Source organism: Diuraphis noxia, unplaced genomic scaffold (assembly GCF_037042655.1).
Source record: "Diuraphis noxia isolate RWA-SAM2 unplaced genomic scaffold, SU_Dnox_SAM2 contig0002, whole genome shotgun sequence".
Lineage (NCBI taxonomy): Eukaryota > Metazoa > Arthropoda > Insecta > Hemiptera > Aphididae > Diuraphis > Diuraphis noxia.
Window position 1 is genome coordinate 54,717,381 of NW_028301712.1, and position 26,346 is coordinate 54,743,726.

The 26,346-nt window shown below is 26.8% G+C and overlaps 1 protein-coding gene across 1 annotated transcript in view; it reads right to left on the reverse strand.

The window, feature by feature from the left end:
• Positions 1–15,852, reverse strand: part of KCNQ (KCNQ potassium channel) — a 280,998-nt gene extending 265,146 nt beyond the window's left edge. Inside the window, exon 1 of the mRNA XM_089219918.1 lies at positions 15,477–15,852. The gene's annotated coding sequence lies outside the window, so the exon portion shown is untranslated. The remainder of the gene's footprint in view (positions 1–15,476) is intronic.
• Positions 15,853–26,346: the final 10,494 nt, after the last annotated feature.

Below are 26,346 nucleotides of genomic sequence, written 5' to 3' on the forward strand. Positions count from 1 at the left end.
ATATTCAAAGCTATGACGTATGATATTTCACTAAGAAATAATCATAATAATAAGAATAAGAATAAATAAAAGTGCGTACTGCTTGCTGCGTGCTTATATCTATATACATATAATATATTTGTATGGATGAGAGGTGATCATTATAAAGTGAACTCGTGTAGTGACGTGGATATTGTATTGCACAGTAGCACAGAATGGAATTCAATAGTGGTGGTAAAGGAAGAGGCGAGGGAGGAAGGATATTAACCTTAGAGACTTCCCAAGTCAATTATCATAACGAATAGCCTTGCTCACACCACCCTTTAACACGATATCATAAAGCGACTTACGGGAGAAATTGGAAAAACACCGTTATCATTGTTGTTGATCTGTGTGATTTTAGTGGCATGCGGTAAAATATTCATATGAAATTATCTCGTTCAAAATATTGCATTATACATTTCATACAGTTTCGATACAGTCAAAAAAATCGTGATAAACATTTGAAGTCGTCAACAAAACAACGAGAAACACTACAAATACGTGGATCGGAAATATCTTACACAAAGCCTAAACGATTAACATGAAATATAAAAAAAAATATGATCACTCTTTTCATAAGTCCATATGAATTTGTTTTTTAAGTTCATCGATAACGGTCAATTTTTAATTATCTTACATGCCTAACACATAAAATCCCATATACAAAACTAAAATTTCCGGCAGCGAGTATAATAATAAAATAGTATTGCACGTGATGTGATATACATATTCATAAAATATAAATTTATATTATATATTTATGTCAGTAAAATTGACATCTGATACAAATCGTATAAAAGATAAAAGATCCATGATTAAATCAATTATGTATTATATAATCTACCCAACATTTTTTTCAAATTTTTAATTAGGAAATTGATAATATCTATTATGCGATGTAATATAATGTAATGTCACTAATTCTTTTTAAAATTATGCAGTAGTAACAAATAATTTTGTTAAAAGAATTTTGGATTATTTTGCAATTTCTATAGACGTTATTATACCACATAAGTAGATAATTATTATTTCTGTACTAAATTTCAATAATATAATTATAAGGAAATATCTGGTTTCTATTAGAACTACGACGACTAATGATAAACCTAAAATATAAAAAACTTATTGCGAAAACTAACCAGTAGCACAATAATATTCCCACAAAACGCGTCTGGCAGATGAGAATATCACATTTCCTGAATTATCTTCTTGAGCGCCTTTCGAGATGTAAACAATTGAATAAAAACTTACATATTTATAAAAGTACATATGTGGTATAATTTTTTTTTTTATTCCTAGAGAAAATAAAATAATATACAATCTGTAATTGATATTTACAATAGATAATTTTGATGGTTTTTAATTATTTTGTACAAGGCATGGTGGCGTGATAAAAGAGGGTGCCCAATGAAACTACTTCAAACTTTATGTGTCTGATAGATATTTAATTTTGACTAACTAATGTATTTGAATTGTCTTTAGATATTTAGTAGATCTCATGGCAATTTTCGTTTAAGGTAGTAGATTGGGTTATATGTGAGTGAGAGGGAGGAGAGGTTAGAGCTTAGAAGGTTTGGATGGGTATAATCTTATAACATATTTCTGAAATTAATAATTATTTTTCCAATAAGAATATGGTTTGGTGCATTGTTATTGTGAATTATTAATTATTATAGAATAAAAAATAAAAACAACATTTTCTATTTATACCTTCAAGTTTAGTCTAACGTTTTAAAGTTGAAAGGCTTTAATTAATGGGAGACTATATTGATTTCCATAGTTTTTCAGTACCTGAATAGCTGGATGACTCTTATTTGAGTCAAATATATATACCTATTATATACATATAATAATATATACTACATAGTAGGTACATAGGTACAATAAAATATGAACAGTCGAGTTAAATTCACCGATTAAATTCGCTCATTTTTACTACTAGCTTATTGTTAATACATTTTATAATAACTACCTAGTGATTAATGAATATAGAAATAAAAATATATCAAGAAACCTAAAAGAAAACAGATTTTAATTATTACCTAAAGGAAATAATTTAAGTTAAATTTGGCCAGATTGATAATTAATATTTCACGTTCAATAATTTTACAAATTAATTCATTTATTTGACCAAATTCGTTTATTTAAATAATTTAAAAAAATTTTATTTTGGCGAACAGTTAAAGATATAATAAAATATTACATATTATACAATATTACGTATTTAAAATTTAATTTCCTGAAAAAAATGTTGTAAACAAATATATTAAAATATCACTATATTTTAATTGATACAGTCGAAATGGTGTAATTGTGTCTAAAATAAAATAAATGTTTTGGGCCGGTCATGGTGGTAACTATCTATCTATTATTATTACAATTGTTATTTTAATTTCAATAATAATAATAATAATAATAATAATAAATAATACATTATTATTATTATTGTTGATCCTAAGAACCCGGAATCTATAGCAATTAGTTATAGTAATTACAGTTGTTACAGGTGTGTTTATAAGAATGATATATTTTAATTAATTTAGTAGGGTGACAATATCAGTTATAGTTATGGTAAACACAGTTTTTACTTACAAATAAAAGAGAGATATTATTAAATTAAATTGTAAAATTCAGATGCTTTTAAAAACACGATCATTTTTAAGATATATTCGGTTTCTAGTCTAAGAGCTATGTCATCATGGTACTCATCGATTTTGATTGTTTGTCAGGACAAGTTCGTATATTCAAGCTTTCAGTTACAAAGTGTTTTACCATGAAAGCGATTACGCAAATTACACATAATGGGGGTTTCTTCTGTTGCCATTAGAAATCAGTGAATTAGTCTCGTATGTCCGAATTTATTATTGTACATTAGAACATTGTTATTTCACGAAAGACGAGGAAATAAAAATTATTCATCGTCAACAAACGGATAAAAAATATAATCAAAAAAAAACAAAAAATCGTAAAGATTATTATTGTAATTATTAAAGGTATCCTACAGGCTCATCAAATACAAATTGAAAAAAATGTACACGACAATACTCCCGCATCAGTTTTTGGCGAATCCCTCTGTATTAAATATTATATTATTTTCGAGGCTCGCGTGGGAGTGTTTTATCTGCACGTCGACATAATATATCATGGTGAGGTATAATAAGTAAACTCGCGTATTATTATACAAGACACGCCGATGCGGGATAAACTTTTCGTTTGTCATATACGTCGGTAGGTATCTTGCATAGTATTTGACTTTATATAAACTTTAAGAAACGAGTTCGTTTCCCGCCATGTCTCACACAAAAATATAATCTCATTCGTTATCCACGTGGTGTGAACCGTCTGGAAGTTTGATAATATGATAATAATTATAATAATATGACTTGCGCAATAACTTTCGTTATATTGTACCGTTGGCAAACATGCTGGTTTATTGTAGGTACACAAAGTAAACGTAGTACATATACATCAAAGGGGAATTGGCAAAAAAAGAAACACAAATGGAATAAATCCAGAGACTAATGCCTACTAACTGATATTATTAATTATTTAGGTTAATTAATTTTTTAAGACATCATTGATGGCCACTGCAATGTTTCTAAAGTTAAACGTCGAACTACTGAGCTGGTATTGTTTATGTTCAGAAAATTGTAGTTATTGAATTTTAATCTGATTGTAATTGTAAATTTATATTAAATTGTATTTATATACTTTGAAGACTTTGAAAGTCTACAATTTAATAATAACAATATACATGCCACGCATGTCCTAATATATTATAAAAAATATGTCATTTTATTTTATATAAAATCAATAATTTATATAATACAAAATATATTCTAATCTATGTGGGTTCTTTTAGGAGAATATTAAAATTAACGATACTATCCAATTAAATATAACTGCATATCATGGAAAATATATAAAATCGTTGATTAAAAAATTCCTTTTTTTAAAAAAAAATCTAGATAAACTCTAGTTGAAAGAAATACTCCATAAAATCAAATATTCTCATGTCCAAATGTCGTTAGTATTTTTCCCATAGTATTCAATTTTGTTAGTATTTTGTTTGAAATTAACTAAAAAATAAACCTATTATTTATACTAACAAATTTTATATGTATTTAATATTTTTAATAAACATATATTATTTGAAAAGGCAAAATACGGTCAATAATTCAATAGTTTTTCTCGAAGCACTTAATATAAAATAATGTACTCTGTGTTGCTTAAATGCAGTTATTAATTAACTTTTGATTACAATAAAGCAAAACGCGTTTAAGTATCCGAATAAAACCCGTCATTAAAATGTTGTTTTTTTTTTCAAGAAAGTTCATTGAGTATAATCAAAATAAGTGCCTATTGTATAGTTATACATTTTTATTTTTATTTTTTATTAATGATGAAGCCATTTATTTTAACCTCATTGGAAATTGATGTATTTCACACACCCACTTATCACTGTATGTCACTAAATACTAAACGAAATTAACTGCTTATTTTCATATTAACCACCCCCCCCCCCCTCCGTCCCGTAAAAAATATAATAAATGCAGGACTGAATTTGGTTTTATTTGTAATTATTTCCCCACAACACGCATTAATGAAGATGTAAAAACATTTTTTTTTCAGTCGATATCCATGTCAAATATTCTCATAATTTGTTTTGTATTTTTCAATTATTTTGTATAATAATAAGTGCAAGTTAATTATGATAAATATTTTTTTATCACACCTATACCGAAGTTTAGTTTTCAATGATAGTTGGAACATTGGAAAACGACCTTTTCTTGTCAAGCCAGGTAGTAATGTGCCAATTCCCAAAGGGGCTGGTGGTAAAGTGAAAATCTCAAAAAGTTGATCCAACGGTCCTTGCAAAACATTAACTTTTGGTTACATCTTATATCCAATGCTATAACCTCCTCGCATGACACGTAATCATTTAAACTTATTTAATTTTTACAGCTCCTGCATAAGTAGTGCATTGAATGTTACCGATAAGTGTATCAACCAGTTTATAACTTATGGTTGATATGCCAGCATAAAATAACATTTCTTCCATGAAATTGTTTTCGTAAAATGGTCAGGTAGTTAAATATATCCTTGCATTACCTTTGCCATGATCGATGATGATGAGCGCAAAGGCGTGACGAAAAAATAGTACGTGTGCTCATGCGGGAAGGTAAGTTGGTCTTAGGCGAAATGCGGCCACACACGTCGCCCGCGACCGAAATATCTCACTTCCCGCCATTGCCGCACAATATTTTGTAAAATTAAATACAACAATATTTTAATCTGAAAAAGAAGTATATTATTCTTCATAGTTTTCGATTCATCAGAATCAACTAATTTCTATGAATTTCGTCGAATATTAATTAAATTTTAAATACAACAGTTATCAATCGCCTGTGAATATGCTCCGAAAATGTATTCATATAAGTAACTACATCAATTAAGTAAGGGAATCATAGGTAACCATAGGTATAAGTTTCTAAGTTATATCCATTGAATATGTTTTCGATATTGGTCCAGAGATAGCCGAAATAGGCATTATTTTCCTTGTTGTTCTTGAAAAACAATAACACGAAGCATCGCATTTACTATGTCATGATAAATGGAAACATATTGAAGTATTTCCGTTGCGTCATAGTACCATCAGATAACGAAATACAATTCACTTTGTTCGTATTACCTTTGTCATTATCGCAAAAAATGTCCGTGAGTGTGCTCTAGTATGAATATGTATATTATGCTATTTTCAATCCAAAACTTTTACATAGGTTGAAATCGTGGAGATCAGAAAGTTTTTGCCCTTAGAAGAAACTGAAAAACTTACCCGATTCACTGAAATATGCTCTAATATATGAATAAGTCGTTTTGTATTACACACAATTTCGAGGACAGTGGTAATATGATGAAAGTTTTTTTTTTTCTACAATAAGTAAAAACTACTATAGGTAATCCAATTGAAAAAATGTCGGACGTTTCTCATTTTTTTGACTGTGATATAAAATATAGACACACAGAATAATTTAAAATCAATTCCCAAATGAAAAAACTTACATTTAGATTTATGCATGATGTACTATGCATATTGTATAAATACTAAGTATGTATATCATGTACGAAATGTTGTTCAAACATAATCAAGGTGGTAAGTCATAGTGGAAAAAACGGAAGCAAATAAAAAAAATGCTCTTTTTCATATATGTTTTTTATTCTCTCGTTTTCAACAAAATTGAATCATAAAGCAGAATATTTTGAGGTCACTCAACAATGGTATATTTTCTCAATTCCATTTTTTTATAATAATGTATTAGATGAATCTTCACGACAATGGTAAATATATGTTCTTAAATGGACAATCGAGTAACAGAGATTTGTTCCTGTAATTAACTTTTTGTTAGTATTGTAATAATTCTAATTTGTACGTTACAATTTGATATTAAAGTATGTATAATACTTACAACATTATTTTATAACTCCTATAAATTCTTTACTTATCATCATTACTGACATTACCTACTCCTGCCTATAAATCCTAACTAAATTTTCAAAAATGTTTTTCTAGTATTACTACGCATCTCCAGCAATACAAGCACTCAAAGAATGACAAATGTTGAGATTGAATTTCAAGCGCAATGAGAAAGGGTTGACAGACAACAGAGTACCATCCATAATTTAAAAATAATATGAATATTATTTGCAAAAATTATCTTATTAACACTTCTATTCAACCAAATAGAATTTGTTAAAGATGTATCGAAGATAAAATCCTTGAAAAAAATACAATCAAAAGTCATATTTTATTAATCCGCAATGTAACTACTTGAAAATATAAATTTTATTGATATTTATGGTTTTTACCTTTCAATTTTTAATACACAACAAGTAACTAAATTTTGATTTACATAAAATACATTTTAAATTGTAGGTAGTAAATTGTAACATACCAACAACAATATTCAATTAATAGCACAATATCCTTTGATAAAACAGTAAATTATTTCTTAAAATAAAAATTATTTGAATCACTAATTAAATACATATATAATGATAAATCGAATACTAATATATTATTTAAGTTTTTAATAAACTAAATATAGAAAAATAATTATTCAAACTATAAACTACACTAATAACTAAAGGTATTATAATTAATGGGGATACAACGGTCAAAAATATAATGGGTAATTTTTTTTATCTCAAAGTCATATCGTACTAAAAACTCATGACAAAACTAATAATCTTCAAATTTGAGAGCATAAAAAAATTGAGCTCTAATAATAAAGCACATATTATTTGTTTAAGTTATTTTTTTTCGTTCTGTTTTAATAGAACTATAATTAACATTGATACACACTTATACACATTATAATATATAGTCATACTTTTTTTTAAATTTAACTAGTCAAGCTGCATACTAAGAATTTTTTCATTTAGGATTAAAATAAATGACACCTCTACATATGAAAAAAAATATCCATAAGCCATATATTATTAATTAAAACATGAATCTTTTTACATCAGTATTGTAATGTTTTTTTTCTATTTAACATTTTATGTTTGAGTGAAAAAAAGATCATGAACTCTTTTTTAAAGTGTATTATGTTAGAAAAAGTAATTTAATATAGAGTAATTATATATAGTAATTTAATATGAGTTATGTGGATTGAAAATTAAATACAATACTGATATATGGTGAAATGAGTGAAACACCACGTACTTAACTACCCATACTCCATATTATCCTATCCAACATTTTAATAAATTATAGTTATTATTATAAAATATGTACTTGATTACTATGATTACTATAGGTTTTTTTTCAAGTTCATCAACCTTTAAAATTATTTTTTAAATGATGAATTCATACTGACACTATAAGTGTTAGGAATTGTATGGCTTACTTTTATTTTCAAATAAGTAATATTTTTTTAACTTTAATAATCTAAATTTTGGTTTAAAGACAATGACCAATATAATTTTATCACGCAAGTTGAAATACAAGTTAAACCAATGCATTCTCATACTACTCATACATTAAAACGATTAATTTCTACCTTTTTAAGTTAGTTTTATTTTTCAATATGAGGTTTATAAATCACATTTAAATGCAAGTTAAATTAATTTAATAATCTAACATTCATTTGCCTATAATCGATCCTTTGATGGAGATATGAACCATATTTATGTTAAAAAATTTTTTTTATTCACGAGAATAAGAAAATTTAATTTCCGTTGAAAGAGAAATGTATAAATAAGATATGGCAATTTAAAATGTACCTAGTTTGTTATGGTAGATATTATATAATAAGGAAATGTTCATTTCAAGTCAAACTGAACTCCAAGTTTTTAACTAGAACAAATAAATAACAAATATTGCCCAAAAACAAAATATAATAACACGATTATTAATTACACTGGTAAAAATGTTTAACTTTTTCAGAAAATCACTAACAGAATTCATAACTTTGACGTTGAATTTAAAGTATAGTATTTGTATAATTAATGACTGTTAAAAATAAAACCAACTTTTCTATTTATTGCTCAATTGCCCAAAACTCATCGGCCAGTACACAGTAGAAATGTGGTACTTCATAATACATCGTAAAATGGTCATAAACAAATTCAATATGATTTATTATCTATGATCATCTATAATGTTTAATAGAGGAACATTATTTACCTAAATTTAATTAAAAATATATGAAACCAACATATTATTTTAATTGTCTACATGCTTGACAATAAAAATACCCATTTAAACAATTTACAATCAAAAAATAAATTATTTATTCAAATGTAAAGTAGTTTTTTATTTATTTTATTTATATGTATACATATGAGTTACGACAATATCTTGCTATAAAGAAATTGATATACAGTGTGATCACGATAAGTGGAAACACTCAATAACTATGTGCAGGCTTCATATATTTCAATTCTGCTTTTTCGGCTAACTAATAAACATTATTATACACATTTTCAAATAATTAGACTATTTTTTTGACACTTAACTTTGCGCATGCGCACAATAACTTTTTTTTTTAAATGGCATGATCCATTTTTGACCACAAATTATTTTTTTTGGTATTTTTTTATGAATTTTAGTGGTTGAATTTCTTTTCTAAGTCAAAAAATGACCGAGTTACAGCAATTTGATTTTACGTTATTTGCACGGGTATAACAGATTATAAAATACTTAGTTAATAATAAAAAAATAAAAATAACTAATCCAATTTATGAAATACCTGTTTACCTATTGTAATAACGTAAAATCAAATTGCTGTAACTCGGTCATTTTTTGACTTAGAAAAGAAATTCAACCACTAAAATTCATAAAAAAATACCAAAAAAAATAATTTGTGGTCAAAAATGGATCATGCCATTTAAAAAAAAAAAGTTATTGTGCGCATGCACAAAGTTAAGTGTCAAAAAAATAGTCTAATTATTTGAAAATGTGTATAATAATGTTTATTAGTTAGCCGAAAAAGCAGAATTGAAATATATGAAGCCTGCACATAGTTATTGAGTGTTTCCACTTATCGTGATCACACTGTATATTCAACAAACCCAAGAAATTATTTACATATCCATTTAAAACTAAATATAAAATACTCTATTAATAAATAGTATTAAATTTTATGTTAACTTCTTTAATCAACTATTATATGTATTGTTCAAAGTTAATTTTAATAATAAAAATGTTAGGTATTAATGGTGTTAGTTTTAATTGTATTACAATGTAGTAGGCAAAACATGTAATAACTTATACTATGTAAGTAAACATAAGCAATACCAACCACTGGCAATTACTTTGTAAATATGAATAAACGTGAGCTCTGGGTCGAAAGTATTATCATCATATAAAAGGACTATGTTCGGCCGAATGATAGATAAAGCTACACGAAATAGTAATATGTTATAATCTATGGTCACTAAATCAAAATAATTTGTATTTTATCATCTAAAAATGTTAAAGTCAATTAACTAGTATCTATAGACAACTTATAAATAATAAATTCTTCCTAAACAATACTACACTCACATCGTATAAACAATTATTTAATTAAAAATACTATAATACTACCACACCTAAACAAACTCGTCATATATCTGATTAAAATACGGCTGTTTATTCTATAAAATACAACAAGGAAACCTAACAAAAGGAATTTCGTAAACCACCAACGATTAAATCAAATAATATTACAGCCTACCTGGATTAAAATGTGAAGAATTCCATCTCAAAGTTAAAAAAAATTAACATAAAATCAATAACTTAAAAGGCTTAAACTACACAGTAAAAAACTACGCAATAATTATTTTCACGTTAAAATTACATTTCACAACATTATTGAGCATTGAGGTAAGTTGTACGCGCTTTTTGAATAATTAAAGAATATAATATACGTATTATTTATTTTTCAAGACATCTACTACATTTGATTCGTCGATGATCAATAACCATAACTCCTATAAATTCTGACTGAACAGGTTAGCCTTTATCAATATAAAATCAATATAAAATCAGATAGTATTAACTACTAAATATTAAACAATAAACATCAGGTATCACATTCTATATATATATATATACCTATCAATATAATATATAGAGTGATACACCAAACATAATCACCCAAACAAGTTATTTTAATAATGAGCTTCATAAAATTCTGATTTTAGATTCTGAACGAAGTGATGAATGTATTGATTTTACAATGATGTGTGTGTTTTTTTTTTCTTGTGTCTGTGTACAGCATAACTAGTCGAAATAATGCTTCAATTTAAAACTTTGGAGGTGGTTTCCGATGTAAAAGTGAATATCCTTGGTGCATTATAGAGGTCAAAAGTTAACATTTTCCAACAGTTTTCAAAAAAATCGAGAAAAACAAAAAAAAAATAACAGAAAAACGGGAATTTTTACGCAAAACCAGTTTTCGACCAAATCGATTTTTTTTATATGGTTGTAATTCAAAAACCAAACACTGTAAATACTTGAAATTTTCACCAAATATTTATGTTAGTGTTATCTATATACAGTTTAATTTTCACAAATTTTTGACTTTTTTTGAATTATTTATAGACCACTGAAATTTTCGATTTTTATGATAATTTTTTTTTTGAAGTATCGGTTAGGTTAGGTTAGGTTGGATAATCAAAAAATTTTGAAAATATAATACAAGGTTCCTTATGAGTTGTTCTCGTTGTAGCTAAAAAAAAATTAAAAATCGTTAGTCACAATTTTTTTTTATAAGCGTTTATAGTTCAAATTTTTACGAAATCTATCGAAAACGCCAAAATTTGCAAGTAATTTTGAAGTTGAAAAATCATAAAATTTTTTGTGTTTATAACTTAGAATTAAAAATACAACACTAAGTTTTCCATAAGTTTTCCTTCAGGTAGCTATAGAGAAAATTCAAAGCATCATTATAGGAAAAATTTTAAGTGCGTTTGAATTTTAAATTTTTACGAAACAGCGTAACGATAACGATTTATCCTCAAACGATTTTAAATATTTGCTATTATTCAAAAAGTATAAGTGTAGATACTTGAAAATTTTATCAGTTATTTATATTGGCATTTTCTTTACATGATTTAATTTTAAAAATATTTTGACTTTTTTTGAGATATTTATAGACAACTGAAATTTTCAATTTTTCTAAAAAAATTTTTTTGAAGTGTCGATAATTTTTCTTTTTTTGTCGATTTTTTGGCCCAATCAAAATACTTGAAAATTTAATACAAAGTTCCTCATAAGTTATTCTTATAGTTATTAAAAAATTATAAGAATACATAGGCATAATTTTTTTTTATAAGCGTTTATAGTTCAAATATTGACTTAATACGTAAAAATTACGGCAATGTTCAAATTATCTTAGATAGAAATTCATAAAAGTTTTTCTTTTTAAATCTAAGATTTGAAAATTTAATACAAGGCTCCTATCATATTTTTACAATAGCAATTGGAAAATAAAAGAAATATATATGAATAATTTTTTTTTAAAGCATTCAAAGTTTGAATTTTGACAAAATATATAAAAATCACGAAAATTCGCAAATTATTTTAAACTAGAAATTCATAAAGTATTTCCCTTTTATATCTAAGATTTGAAAATTTAATACAAGGTTCCTAAAATATTTTTACAATAGCAATTTAAAAATAAAAGAAATGCATAGTCACATTTTTTTTTACAAGCATTTAAATTTAAATTTTGACAACATACGTAAAAATCACGAATATTCGCAAATTACTTTTAAGCTAGAAATATATAAAAAAAATTTCTTTTTAAATCTAAGATTTGAAAATTTTTAATAATCTATAATATAGGGTGATTCTTTTAAGTGGGTACACTAATTATCTCGAAAAATATTTTTTTACATGGTTTCAAGTTGTTAAAAAACCAACGTTTTTATTAAAAAATTATATTTTTAAATATTTTTTATCCTTATAATTTTTTAAGTTTTTTACTTTTTTGAATGACAACATAAAGTTTTAATTTCATATTCCAAAGCAAAATATTCTTCTAAGTATTTTGATTCATAAAAATCGAATTTAGGGCTAGTAGTTTTTGAGTTATAAGTATTTAAAGTTTTGATTGGCAGAGTGGAGTGGTACGGGATTACCCCGCAAAATGTTTGTCCACTACTCTGCATGTCAAAACTTTAAATACATATAACTCTTAAACTACTCGTCCTAAATTCGATTTTTATCAATCAATATACTTAGTAAATATTCTGCTTTGGAATATAAAATTAAAACTCTATGTTGTCATTCAAAAAAGTAAAAAACTTAAAAAATGATAAGGATAAAAAATATTTAAAAATATAATTTTTTAAGAAAAACGTTGGTTTATTAACAACTTGAAACCATGTAAAAAAATATTTTGAAAAAAGTAAATATTTTTCGAGATAATTAGTGTACCCACTTAAAAGAATCACCCTGTATATCCTAGACAGATAAACAGTCTCCGTTCAGAATCGTTTTTCGTATACAATGATACCTATCATTGCATTCAAATTTAACCTATCCTAGTCAGAGGTCCACCCCACCCCCTAATGTACAACAGAGCCATACCCACTTACCCGCTTTTTAAATTTTTAAATAAACCCAAAGACAATTTTTTCTAATTCTTGAGTTTTTTGTATACTTTAGAGGTGTCGTGTGGAAATGTGGACTTTTATTACTCCTTTTTTTGCAAATTATTTAGAGAACGATTTTTTTTTAAGTTTTGATGTAGACCTAGTTAAAAATTAAAATGAGTTGTTTCCGAATTATTAATATGTTTGTATATTAAAGTGACAAAAAGTACTCAAAATGATTTAACAAAAACACAAAATAGAAGTAATGTTGGAACTAGTATTTATTATACTTGGGCTATTTTTACAAATAATGAATCTTGATAGAATAATATTAATGACAAAAACTTTCTAAATCACTACACCTTCCTTCTTAAAACTTCATTACCGTGGACCTTTTATCCTTAGAACGTTAGAACATAAAGTTAAACAACTCAAAAATGACTAATACGAGTTATTATCATGGTACGTCAAATTTTTCAGAAAAAAATAGAAGTTTGTACTCTCTTAAATAGAACAAAACTTCTCAAAAATTTGAAAATACTAACATGGTATTTATGTATGTTCAATCATTTAAAAATCAATTTTTAAATAACTGCATTATTTAAGAAATAGGTGGTAATCATGCTTATTAGTAAATGTTAATATAAATAGGTACATTCGTTATGTATTTAATTTACTATGTATCAAATAAATCAAATACAAATATTTAGATTTGTCGAAATATCAATTAATATGCTTCATTTTAAAAAACTCAATATGAACATTTCAGTAATCCTCAATTTAAAAAAAAAAACACTTGGTCAATAAACAACTGGATTTAATAAAAGTAGAATTGAAATAGGTTTTTGATGGTTTGCCATTATTGTTTACAGATTCATATGAATAATAATTATCAATCTGTAGGCAAAATTAATTTAAAGCAAAACATACCAATTATATATTTTTCAATCAATGTGGTTTATTATTCATCACAATATAATTTTTGTATTTTTAGTCAATTTTATATACTATTGGTTGAAAAAAAAAACAAACAAAGTTAGTGTATTAGTGTATTAGTGTAATTTCTTCATCAAACATAACCTTTCCATGCATGAGTGACGGATCGTCCACGGTTATCGATATGTGACAACTCAATTAGATAATAAATAAATTAAACTTTCCGAGTCTAAATCAAAAGTAACTATTTTATACATATATTTTATTTTTATAATTTTTATTTGTAGGTAGATAAATTATGAAAAAAAAACATTGCAGCACCACAGCTATCAGATACATGTGACTAAAAAATGATTACTCATAAAAATGCATCCAATTTAATTACAACGAAACCGCTGACCATAAATAGCGGCATCTACAACTCTACAACGATGTATTTTTTTTTTTTACTATTTGTCGGTATTTTGAATTTTCACGAAAATAAATCGTTAGTATATTCGATTCCTAGTATCTATGTATGAAAAAACTATATAAATCACTTAAAATTACAATACCTCCGGGCAACATCGTGGCACAATTACACTTCTGGTTATTATATGGGTCACTTGGAAAATGTAAGCAAAATTCCCATATTATACGCATTAAAATCGATAGTATTTTATTAAGCAGTTGATTTGAAACTAGTAGACAAGAATTTTACATATAATGTAGGTAATTTGTTTCATAATTTCACTGATATCACATAAGATTCTAAAAACAATTATATTCGTCACTAACGCATACTATTGCAATGTTATAGCCATTACTAGTACAGTACTCGTATAATTGGTAACAGTTAGGTAGGTAGGTACAAATTTTAAGCTCAACACTATTAATATAAATAAAGATGATGACCAGGAAGCTCCTCATATTTGGATTTCCTTATAGAATAATCCAAAAATATGACTAGCATAGCAACATTTTGAATCGTATAGATTAAGTCGTCATTTATGCGTATAGGTACAATACACAATATCTACGTACCTATTTACCTCTTGTCTCTTTACAATATTTTTTTACCCAACCTAACCTCCCAAATTAATTTTATTTACCGGGTTAAAATATATTAGTTTAAAACTTAATACAAAAATAAACAAGTTTTAAAATAAAGATTTCGAATGTTTTACTCCAATACACGAACTTCCGTGACCTAAAGACCACTCTAGGCAGGTATAATACGCGACAAGATGATCTTTGCAGACATCAGCTAACAGAACGTAATTATAACGAAAGCATGAGGCATGACTAAGGATTTTCTCTACGCCGAGTTTTCTCTTGATGGCCAAATTAATGACTTTATAGTTTATTAGATATTTTGCCAACGCCGAGTAACACTCTATTCTACTACTACTTTTTTTTCTATATTCTACGATGACCAGGACGTGTTTTACCTGTACGTCCTTAAACGGCCGCCACGTGGAGGACGCGCAGAACCCGTGACAACGACACAAATATGATAACGAGAACCAAAACACTTCGGCTGCGACAGCGTACACTCGTCCAAAAGCGAGAAATATTTAAATACGTTTTATTGCGAACCGGCTGATCGGCTGAAAGTGCAGTTCGAGGGAATATAATGCCGTTTGTATAATGCATATATTGTTATATTACGACATCATTATTCGTTTGCCGAATCTGAGAGGATGATTGAAATGACGGAAAATAAAAATGAACGAAAAACCGCGGAAAAACGTACGCGCGCACGTTGAACGAGGAGCACCAACGGGACAACGCCGCAACAACGACACCACAGCACCGGCGCCGACCACGGACCGACGCTGTTAGCATAGCAGCGTACCGTCGCGCACCGATACCGACGAACTCGCCGCCGCCGCCACCGCCGCCGCCGCCGATTTTCCCGCGACGCCCCGACCGGCGACGATGTTCACGCGGCATAATGATAATATCACTCTGCATAATTTTTCGTTTCTGGTTTTCGGTTATTGTTACGATACGATACGACTTATTGATACGAAATATTTAGGGGTTGATGAAATTTTGCGTAAACAGTATATAATACGGTGAGCCGCATTTCGGCCTTTCGGTCATCAATAACGAAACATGTGCTTACTGCAGAGTCCCGATTTTTAGATAATAGACATCAAACGCGGAAGTGGGTTGGTCCGAATTGTTTTTATTTTTACTTATCATTTTACAACACGATGTAAATAGAGGATATCACTGCTAGGAAAAGAGGTTGGCGATCCCCATCATCATTAATGATATTGTCTAGATATTATTGTTTAATTTCCTTAAATTATTTTTGAAGATCCTTCGTTATAAACTATTGTGTGTAGATAATTTGTTGTTTTATACTACAAAATAATAATAGCAATTTAACTAAAAAATTATTTATTTGTAAATTTCGTGTCATAGTTATTCTCTGTGGATGTATTCAATGGTTCATTAACAAAATATTAGAAGCTATTTTTTCTGAAATAAACAAGTCAAGGAGAGTAATTTTATGACTGTAGACATTTCAATTATACCCATCAACCTTATGAAATTGATCCATTTTACCGCGGTCGAGAAATCTTAGATCAAATATAGAACACTGAGTGAGCCAATTACCTGGATACACAAATTAATAAACCACAAAACTAACGATACCATACCAAACAGATTTACATCCAATTATTAAAACGGCAATTCCAGTCAACGTACAACAAAAGGATAATATAATGTGAAATGTTTAAATATATGAGTTATGTATGCCTACCTAGCTAACTTCTAAAATAATAATTCGCTCGGACGAAAAACAATCGTAATCAAAATATAATTCTACTCGCATACAAAGCAGCGCAGAATTTGAGATACGAAAATTATTATTATTGTTCTAGGACGAGTGGGTAGAATTGGATAAGTGTGCGATCGGAAGAAGTGATAAGTGAAGACGACCAGAAAACCGCACATTCGTCATACGCCATCTGTCGGCTAAAATCGAATAATTGTCCTCGTTACGCTGAGTACCGAGTACTCGACACACGGACGCCGCGAATGTCCAAGAGTACAATATTTAAATATAGATTTGTTTATTCGAAATGAACCGCGTGTCCGCATCCGTTGGTTTATTGTAGTTTATGTTTTGTTTAAAGTATTCCTGTGTTTAGGTTAATCATCACATTATCACAATATCCGTCCGTTAATATCGATGGATATTAATTGATTGAATAAAGCATTCCTACTTACGAGAGTTAGTCTTGTTACTTAACACAACTTACAGACTACAGTTGATTCGTGTATGAAAACCTATTATACGTATAATTTAATGTGCCAAGTCCATGTGTAACAGATACTAGAGGCATGCTGAGAGACCAACTAATGGATGTTAAAGCTGACACTCCCAAAATTATAGGCTAATATTTTTTTTTATTTTTTTTATTTCAATACTAAATTTTTATGTCAATGTCAATTTAATTTTTTTAAATCTAGTTTATAAATTGTACGTTTTTGAGTATTATTATTATAACAATAATTCATCTAAAGATTCAAAGAATCAAAACTATATTTTATTTAAAATGTATAAAATCTACTACAAAAATATTCACACTGGATAATGGGTAATAAATGGAAAAATATAATTTATTTCTCTATTATAATTACTCTTTTTGAGAGTCTACTCATTCCTCTTATATTTTCTGACATTTTGTCCTTAGATATTTGAAATTTAAATAATAAATATCTTTTACATATTATTATTATTCATTTAGTGCAAATCCCACGTTGTATGCAATTTATGTTTTAAAATTACACACACACTATATAATATTGCAGGTCATAAATCAGCCCGCGCATTACCAGCAATTAAACTGACCTTGTGCTGCATTTCCCCCCTGAATGAAAATACACATTATGCATTTATGCGTGAAATGTGCAATGACCAATGGATAAATATAAAACTGAATGCTTCGAGATTTTACACCTTAAAGACGGATGCCATAAATCATATTAATATATAAACGTGAAAATGTGAAAATAGTTGATATGAAACCTAACCTTATGAGTTATGACAATAATATGGAATACAGTAGGTACCTAATGTATAAATACTATTATTTATTGGCCATATCAATGACTTAATAATAGAACTTAACCTATAATTTATCACAAATGATAGTCTACTGGCTAAATATGTTGTAAATTATATTATATCAAACCAATTGATGCAAAAAATAATATAAAATATTCCAATACAGTAGTTATAGTTAGAAAAATTGTTTATGTATAATTTCTAGCTGTTAATTGACCATTCCACACAATTACCTAATCCTATTAAATTTTTCAACTAGTATTAAAATTATATTAATTTTTATAATTTAGATAGATAGATAAATTAATTCCAAATGAATAAAATAACATCATAAAGTTATTTACAACTAATAAAATGTATTAAATCCATATTATGATGTTTACAAATAATAATGTTAAATAATTCATAATATCTGGACTTTTTAACACTTGTTTGACGAACAAAATAAAAATAAGATTTTAATCATTAAAAGTACTTATGTCACTTTCCTGAATGCTTATTCTTTATATAAATGTAAGGCTACTTTTTTTACCACTTTCACTTTCATTTACTACTTAGTACCTTGTAAACACTATAGAAAATGAAATTTACATGTTCAAATAAAAGTGACATATTTTTTCATTACATATTGTATAACTAATTAAATGATTTTAAAATAGTTTCATAAAAAATAATACGCATAGAGATAGTCGCAATGCCGATGAAACTTAAAGTCGAAAATAGTTAATATAAAGAAAAAGTATAATAATTATGTTGCACTCACATATTTTATATGTATATCAAGTTGATATTATCAACTATATAAATTGGTATATAAAATTCGAATATTGTAACCTTTATTTTATACCTAACTACATGCAAAGATTAATTCATAAATCAACATTCTTTAAATTCCGTGTCTAATTATAATGTAATAATTACGATATGTATTACCTATTACTTACTACTTAAGTACTCAAGGTAGCCAATATTAGATAATATAAGTATTGATATAATGATATAAATATTATATTATATATATATACTATATATATTATATATATATAATATTATTATTATTATTTATACTTAGATAATATTATAATAACCTAGGCTGGAACATACGTTGTATTCAAGTGTGATTGAAAAGTATGATATAGTAGTATAGTCAAAAAGTTAAATACTTTACCAATAAGCTTAAAATATGGTAATAAAAAATAAAATATAACATTGAATAATGGAATGAAGAATGATAGTCACTTAATATACTAATAAAGAATAATAACTTTAAAACACAATATTATGACAAATATTATTTAAATTTTTTACATTAATAACAAAAAATTTTAAATTTTGAAATAAAGTGAATTTAAAATTTGTCAGATGGCATCATATTGATAAAATGTTTATACTCAATAGCGCTTGTTGAGATATGCAACTTACCGTCACATAAGTCATAAATAAGTTTAATATTGGTAACCCGTGATAAAGATATTGAAAAAAGTATAAAAAAAACTCAACCGCGTTATTAATTATTGGAACTGAACAGACAAACCGCTGGATCATGGAGTTCGCAATGTTTGCAAACGTTTACTATATTCGGCAAACAGACAGTCCGAATTACTCCGTTATAAAACGTTCCAACGTAAACCACTATACAATTTTCTCAGTATAAACCCTACATAATGTATATTAGGTGGAGGAATATTCTATACATGTTTATAATATTATCCATGGCCTATTGCCTGTAATATAATCATAATATGATTATATACTCTACGCTTTACTATTGATTATACACAGTATAATAGAATATGTATATTGTATAGTCAATTGTGTGTAGTAATTATTATTATGTGTATTATAATATGACTATGTATAGGTACATATTACATATTATCAGCTAATGACAATAATATTATGATCAATACTATTTGTATTCATGACCAATTTTTTTTTTTAATTGAGACAATATCGCAAAATAATATACGAAACATATTTGATTTTTGTGAGAAATGTTGTTTGTTCACATATATAGTTCACTTGATAAGCTATAGGGATAAAAACAATTCCCTAATTTCTCCTTAACATTATTTAATATTTACAAAAACACGCAAAAAACCTATTTTAGATTGCCAGAGGATTGAAGTTTTCTCTAAATGTACATAGAGCTGAAAAATAAATTACTAGGCATCATGTTTGATGTAAAAGTCCTTCTCTAGAAAGTAACTGGATTCGCGATAAAGTTACTGTTTAATAATAATAATAATTAGAGCAAGGCGATATTATAAGAGGCATTTATGAGGTTGCTGAAGTGTCGAAGAAAATTTCGCCACAATTATTGACCTGTAAAAAAAACCTCACCCATCGAATTCCTGCGCCATGGGCAAAGTACTACGTACTAAAAGTAATGTCGAATGCATTCTGAAAACCGGATGCTGTAGAAGAATAGGAATAGCGTGGGCTTTGGGAGTGTTCCATCACCGCGATACCATAAATGGCATTAAAAAAAAAATAAATAACCAACCCCCACGCAATGTTGGGCGACTCGTTTTTGCCGCAAATTTATTTCGTTTTACTCGACAGCAAGCCTCATATAATATATATATATATATATGTATATAAATATAATGACTGGACTACGATTTCGGTTAAACGGTCACTAACGTCATTAAACTCTTATCCTATTTACTGGTTCACAACTAACTAGTCACAGGTTTTGTGAATTCATATATATAATATATAATGTATACAAGGTACTATACCCACTGCAGAGTAATTACGTATTTATTTTGTATCCCCGTTTATATATGTATGTATGTATATATAGCCTAAAATAAAATGTTCTATAATATAGTGTCATATCAAGGATTGTTTTAGTGATATTAGCTAATAACTCACTACCCCCTAAATGTTAAATTTATAAAAACTAATTAATAAATACTTTATAATTTTAAATTTAAAACGTTTTATAGCCAGGAAAACTGGCACGCTGTTTAATCATGTGCTAATGTGTTATAGTAGATAACTAATATACTACAAAAATGTTGTTCATAGGTAATGAATAATATAAGATTATCTTTTATATATACTTTTAATCAATAATTCAAAACCCCAGTGAGATAACTTTGTTCAATAATTTACCCCATTATAACTACTAACTATATATATTTTTTTTTAATAGAGTTAACTATATAGGTACTAGTGGTGGGCATATCCGGATTTCACGGATTATCCGGAGTATCCGGATTATTCAAGTAAAATTATTATAGTAAAATTACTCAATGTTAACACGTTTGATGCAACAGAAATACTATTCCTACAAATATGTCTCCACTCTCCACTTGATATTTTTCGATAATTTTTATTTGATAATTGTAAAAGAACATGTTCGAGTAAACAATTATATCGATAACAATTATTGTTGTAAGATAAATTTAACTTATCTTCAAAAATCCTTTTTCAATAACCATCCGAAGGTCATGCAGTAAAGATTAATTAATTGGGTATACACTATACTTGTCTATTTGAAATGTATACATTTCGAACGATTATTATGATACGAACTTTGATATAATATAACATTTTTTTAAATTTTCATTATAATAAAATAATTTATTTTACCATACATTAAAAATATTTGTAAGTCTGAAGTCACATAAAAAGCAAATCCATAAATCCGGATAATTCGGGAAATCCGGATAAGAATTTGATTCAAATCCGGATTTGGATATCCGGATATTCGGATAATTCAATATTCGGATATTCGGATTTCATGCCCATCCCTAATAGGTACTTATAGGTACTATACAAATTATTCGATTACCTAAACTAATATATGTAATTTTATATTAAAATATACTGTATAACATTAATATAAGTATAGCATTATAACTATATACCATGTACTTAGCCACTAAGATACGCGGAGGCGTTATCAGGATTAATAGTTGAGGGCGATAGACGATTAGTTTAAAAATTTCGCCATCACTTGATCGTAGCCCCTAACCTCTATTAAATCACTCCAACAATATAATAATTAATAAACATTCCAATATCAAAAGTACAAGCCATGCTATAGGGTTATAAAAAAAGTTCACGAGGAATCTACCTATATATAGTGTACCTTGTATTGTAAAACTGTATACTTCAGCAGTAGGTACAATAATTTCATTGACTTTGATTATTATCGTGATAAGTAGTAACTGTTCTATATTCATAAGTAATCATATAAATCAAACCAAACTAGAAAGTTATAAGTACCTACCAACTTGTTATATTAAGGGTTATTTAACAAGCATGCATTGCAGTCTGCACCATATAATTAATTAATGTATTCATTCAAATTATGATTTTTGGAATTTTTAAGTGTACTTAAAGATAATATTTTCTAATACTTAATGTTTTATACCATTGTCATCTGGTGATATAATCTTCTTTTGTAATTGAGAATCTTGCTGTTTATTGTAAATAGCTACACAGATTATTATTTTGAAAATGTTGATGCACTTATTATCAAAGTCCAGCATTCTTGCTACGTATAGTTTAATAATCTAAAAACTTCTCATTCTGAATTCAATTTGTATATATAATAACATTTTCAAAAAATAGAAGTCTACTTAACAATTTACAGTAAAAATAGGCTATTCTCAATCATAGTGTAACAATTATAAATGTTTATATGTTACATATGACAACGTTACAATAATATATGATAGAATAAGTTTGTTATGACTATAAAACGCCACTCTTAAAATTACATTAAAAATCAAAAGTGATGCTTTAAAACATGGTCTTTATTATTTAAGTGCTTGAAATTTGTAAAAATTCAAATTTGAATAAATGCATAATTTAAGGGAGAATGACAGAAAGGTATTCATCGCCTTTGTTGAATCACTATATACCTATATCTAATTTATAATTTTAGATGTGTTTATGTATTAAATATAAGTACCTACTTACCTATACAAACAACATTCTAAATGTGATTTAACTATCAGAATATATAATATAACAAATGTAAATAATTGTTGAGCTACATAGCTATATTAGTTGTAACTTAAAGCTATAATAAAAAAAAAAAATATATATATATATATATATATAACAAATTATTTTTTTGGTTTTTTTATCAATTAGTTAATAACTCACATTTTCAAATTTCTAACTATTGTATTACATATTTATATTTTATTTAAAATTATTCTTAAGATGATTAATTATGTAAATAGTTTTTATGATAACTCAGCTTATATATAAGCATATTACTTATTTAATTACATACATACAAAAATATTTAAACCTATTGAAATGAATAGTACGTATTTAATATAGGAAGGTAACTATTATAATCTAATGTACAAAAACTAAATACTCGTAGGTACAAGTTTATTTATGTATATTTTTGTATAATATATTGTTGGCTTAAATATTAATCATATAATCAGCGTTAAAATTTAATTTTTTTGTTTTTAACATTCTAATAGTAGGCATTTGTATACTTTTGAGTAAATTGTAGATACATTTTGAATTGCTAACGCCTGACAATGATGTTATATATTAGGCACATACATTTTACCACTACCGTTGGATCAGGAATATTAGTCATGACTAAAATGTTATTTTTTAAAACAAAATTAACGATCTAAATACCTAATTGAGATGTAAAGCAATTTTTTTCTAAAAATAAACCAAATCAATGGTTGAAATAAAAAAATAATCAAACTGTTCTCATGAACATTAAGTGTTATAATGTATAATATGTTATATGTGACGAGATGGATAACTTCTTTTAAATTCTTACCATTATTATTTACACGATCGTGTTTCAATAAAACATATAACTTTACACCTTATAAAGTTTTATTATTCTTTAATATACATACTTAAAATGGCTATTACATACAATAAAACTGTACATGAAATTGGCTTAATGTCAAATCGACTCACTGAAAACAAAAATTACATCAATAGAATAAGTCGTTTGCATGAGAATTGTAGAGAAATTGTCGCCCACCAGACGGCATAATTCATTACTTTAGACATTATGACATGTTTGCCATTATTACACTGGTCGTCGGTAGGTCAAAAGCAGCTTAAAATTAAGATACTGACACGTACCGATTAAATTGAAAATTTCCTCTGGTTTAAAACGGAAGCTTACCAGTGTTTATTTGTAAACAATTCCATTACTGTTGCATATCTAAATGTAAAACTTTACTATAAAATGTAATAATCATAGGTTCTTATAGCTATAATATAGTAACATTCACAGAGAACGCATTGTCGTAGTGGTTTGCCACAAGCCTCACGTAACTTACTTGGGCGCAACATGTCGTGGAATTATTATTCATCGTGTTTGATTTTAATGCAGTGATAAATCAACAAATTTAAAACAAGAAGACTATGAACATTATGTATAGTTATGCTTATGATGTTTATTAATATTTAAATATGTCAAGTTAATCACAAGAATAACGAAAGGTTAAAATATTTATTTAAATTTTCATTATAGTATTAATAATACGAGATACCTACATGAACAACCTTCTATTAACCTTTCAGATTTTTAAAATAGGAATCTTATACGGTTGAAAGAAAATTTCAATTCCTTACTATAATAATATAATTACAGGTATCATAAAATATTTATTTGTTATTTCTCCATTTTTCAGTTGTCCCCCTCGTGTTAAAGATAACAATTAAAACATCACACAAATTACATCTTTAATATACCAACAAAATACAACAATCATTTTCAGTCCATTGATAAAGGCTTCATTACTTATAGAACATTATTTTTGAAAAACTGATAACAGACAAAAACTAATGAGAATAAATGAAAAACGCTACTGACTTCTTACTTTGCTCAAAAATTTAAAATATCGTTCTTGTTCTTACATAGATATTACTAGTACTTAACTCTGAATTTGTATTATATAATTGTCAATGGCATACCAATCTTCCAGAATTAATATCATAAACTACAACCACGTTAATAATTATCATGATAACTATTGTTTTATAATGGTTTATAGGTAGGTCAAATACTAAACATAATCGTAGGTGTGTAAGATGCATGGTATTGCGATGATTGACCCAGATGCAGTTTTAGTGTGGGCGCTGCAGCCGCGTGTATGTTGTGCGTTGTATTGGGAATATATTTTTTAATCATTTCATTATTCTTTACACAAGACAATAAAACAAACGTAAATTTAATTATCGTATATCAATGACACCACGTTGAATATAAAAGCAATATCGTCATATATTCAATAATGGTCGTGTCAAAACGTATTCGTTCTTTTCGCAAATTATAACCATAAGAAAATATCCTTATAAGTTATAAAAACTAAATTTTATGTGATACTATAATATTTTTTTCTCCCGTATTCTCATTATATCGACACAGGAAAACTGTAAATTATAGAGGGCCATCGTGTGAAATGTGAATAATATTATGTATTAGGTAGTAGCCTGCAGTAGGTACGCCTATAAAATATTATATTACTTTCGTTGTAATTTTATTATCTTATAAAATAAACATATTCATAATATTGTAAATCGATACCAAACATTATACAACTAATTTAAGCCAAACACTAATATTTTCAAAAAATAACAATATGCAATATAAATGTGCATTTTTTAACAACTGACGAAAATAAGTTAATTTTTGTAGTAATTTTTTTGCCATTCATAATGTCATTATTTTAGACCAATATGATGTAACATAAAATAGTAAAACTAGCACATATAAGCTTACTGAGAGAAAATTATTAATGTAAGCAGATTATTATTAACAGTGAAGTTATTTTGAAGTTTTAGAATAATATATAATAGCTTATTATTATTGTTCGACAAATTATTATAAATATAGACACAAGTACGTAACCTTACGCTCTTGAAGCGAATTATAGAAATATAACTTTTTTAAATACCAAACACATTTGTATTCGGACTACCAAGCTGCTACTTTACATTAGTATTATATTATAATGATACAGATCAATTAGCACAAACCAAAACCATGCAGTCAACTACAAAAATATAATAATGTTACAAATAACTGTACAAAACGAACAATTATTCATTAATATATCATATTTGTCTTTTGGCATACAAATTTTATTATTAAAAACCTAGAAATTAATATGATTTATTTTTACTTATTTAAAAAAGAAAAACTACAAGATTTATTTTTAAAATATCGTGTGACGTTTGACAATAACAATAAAAAAATAACGAATTGT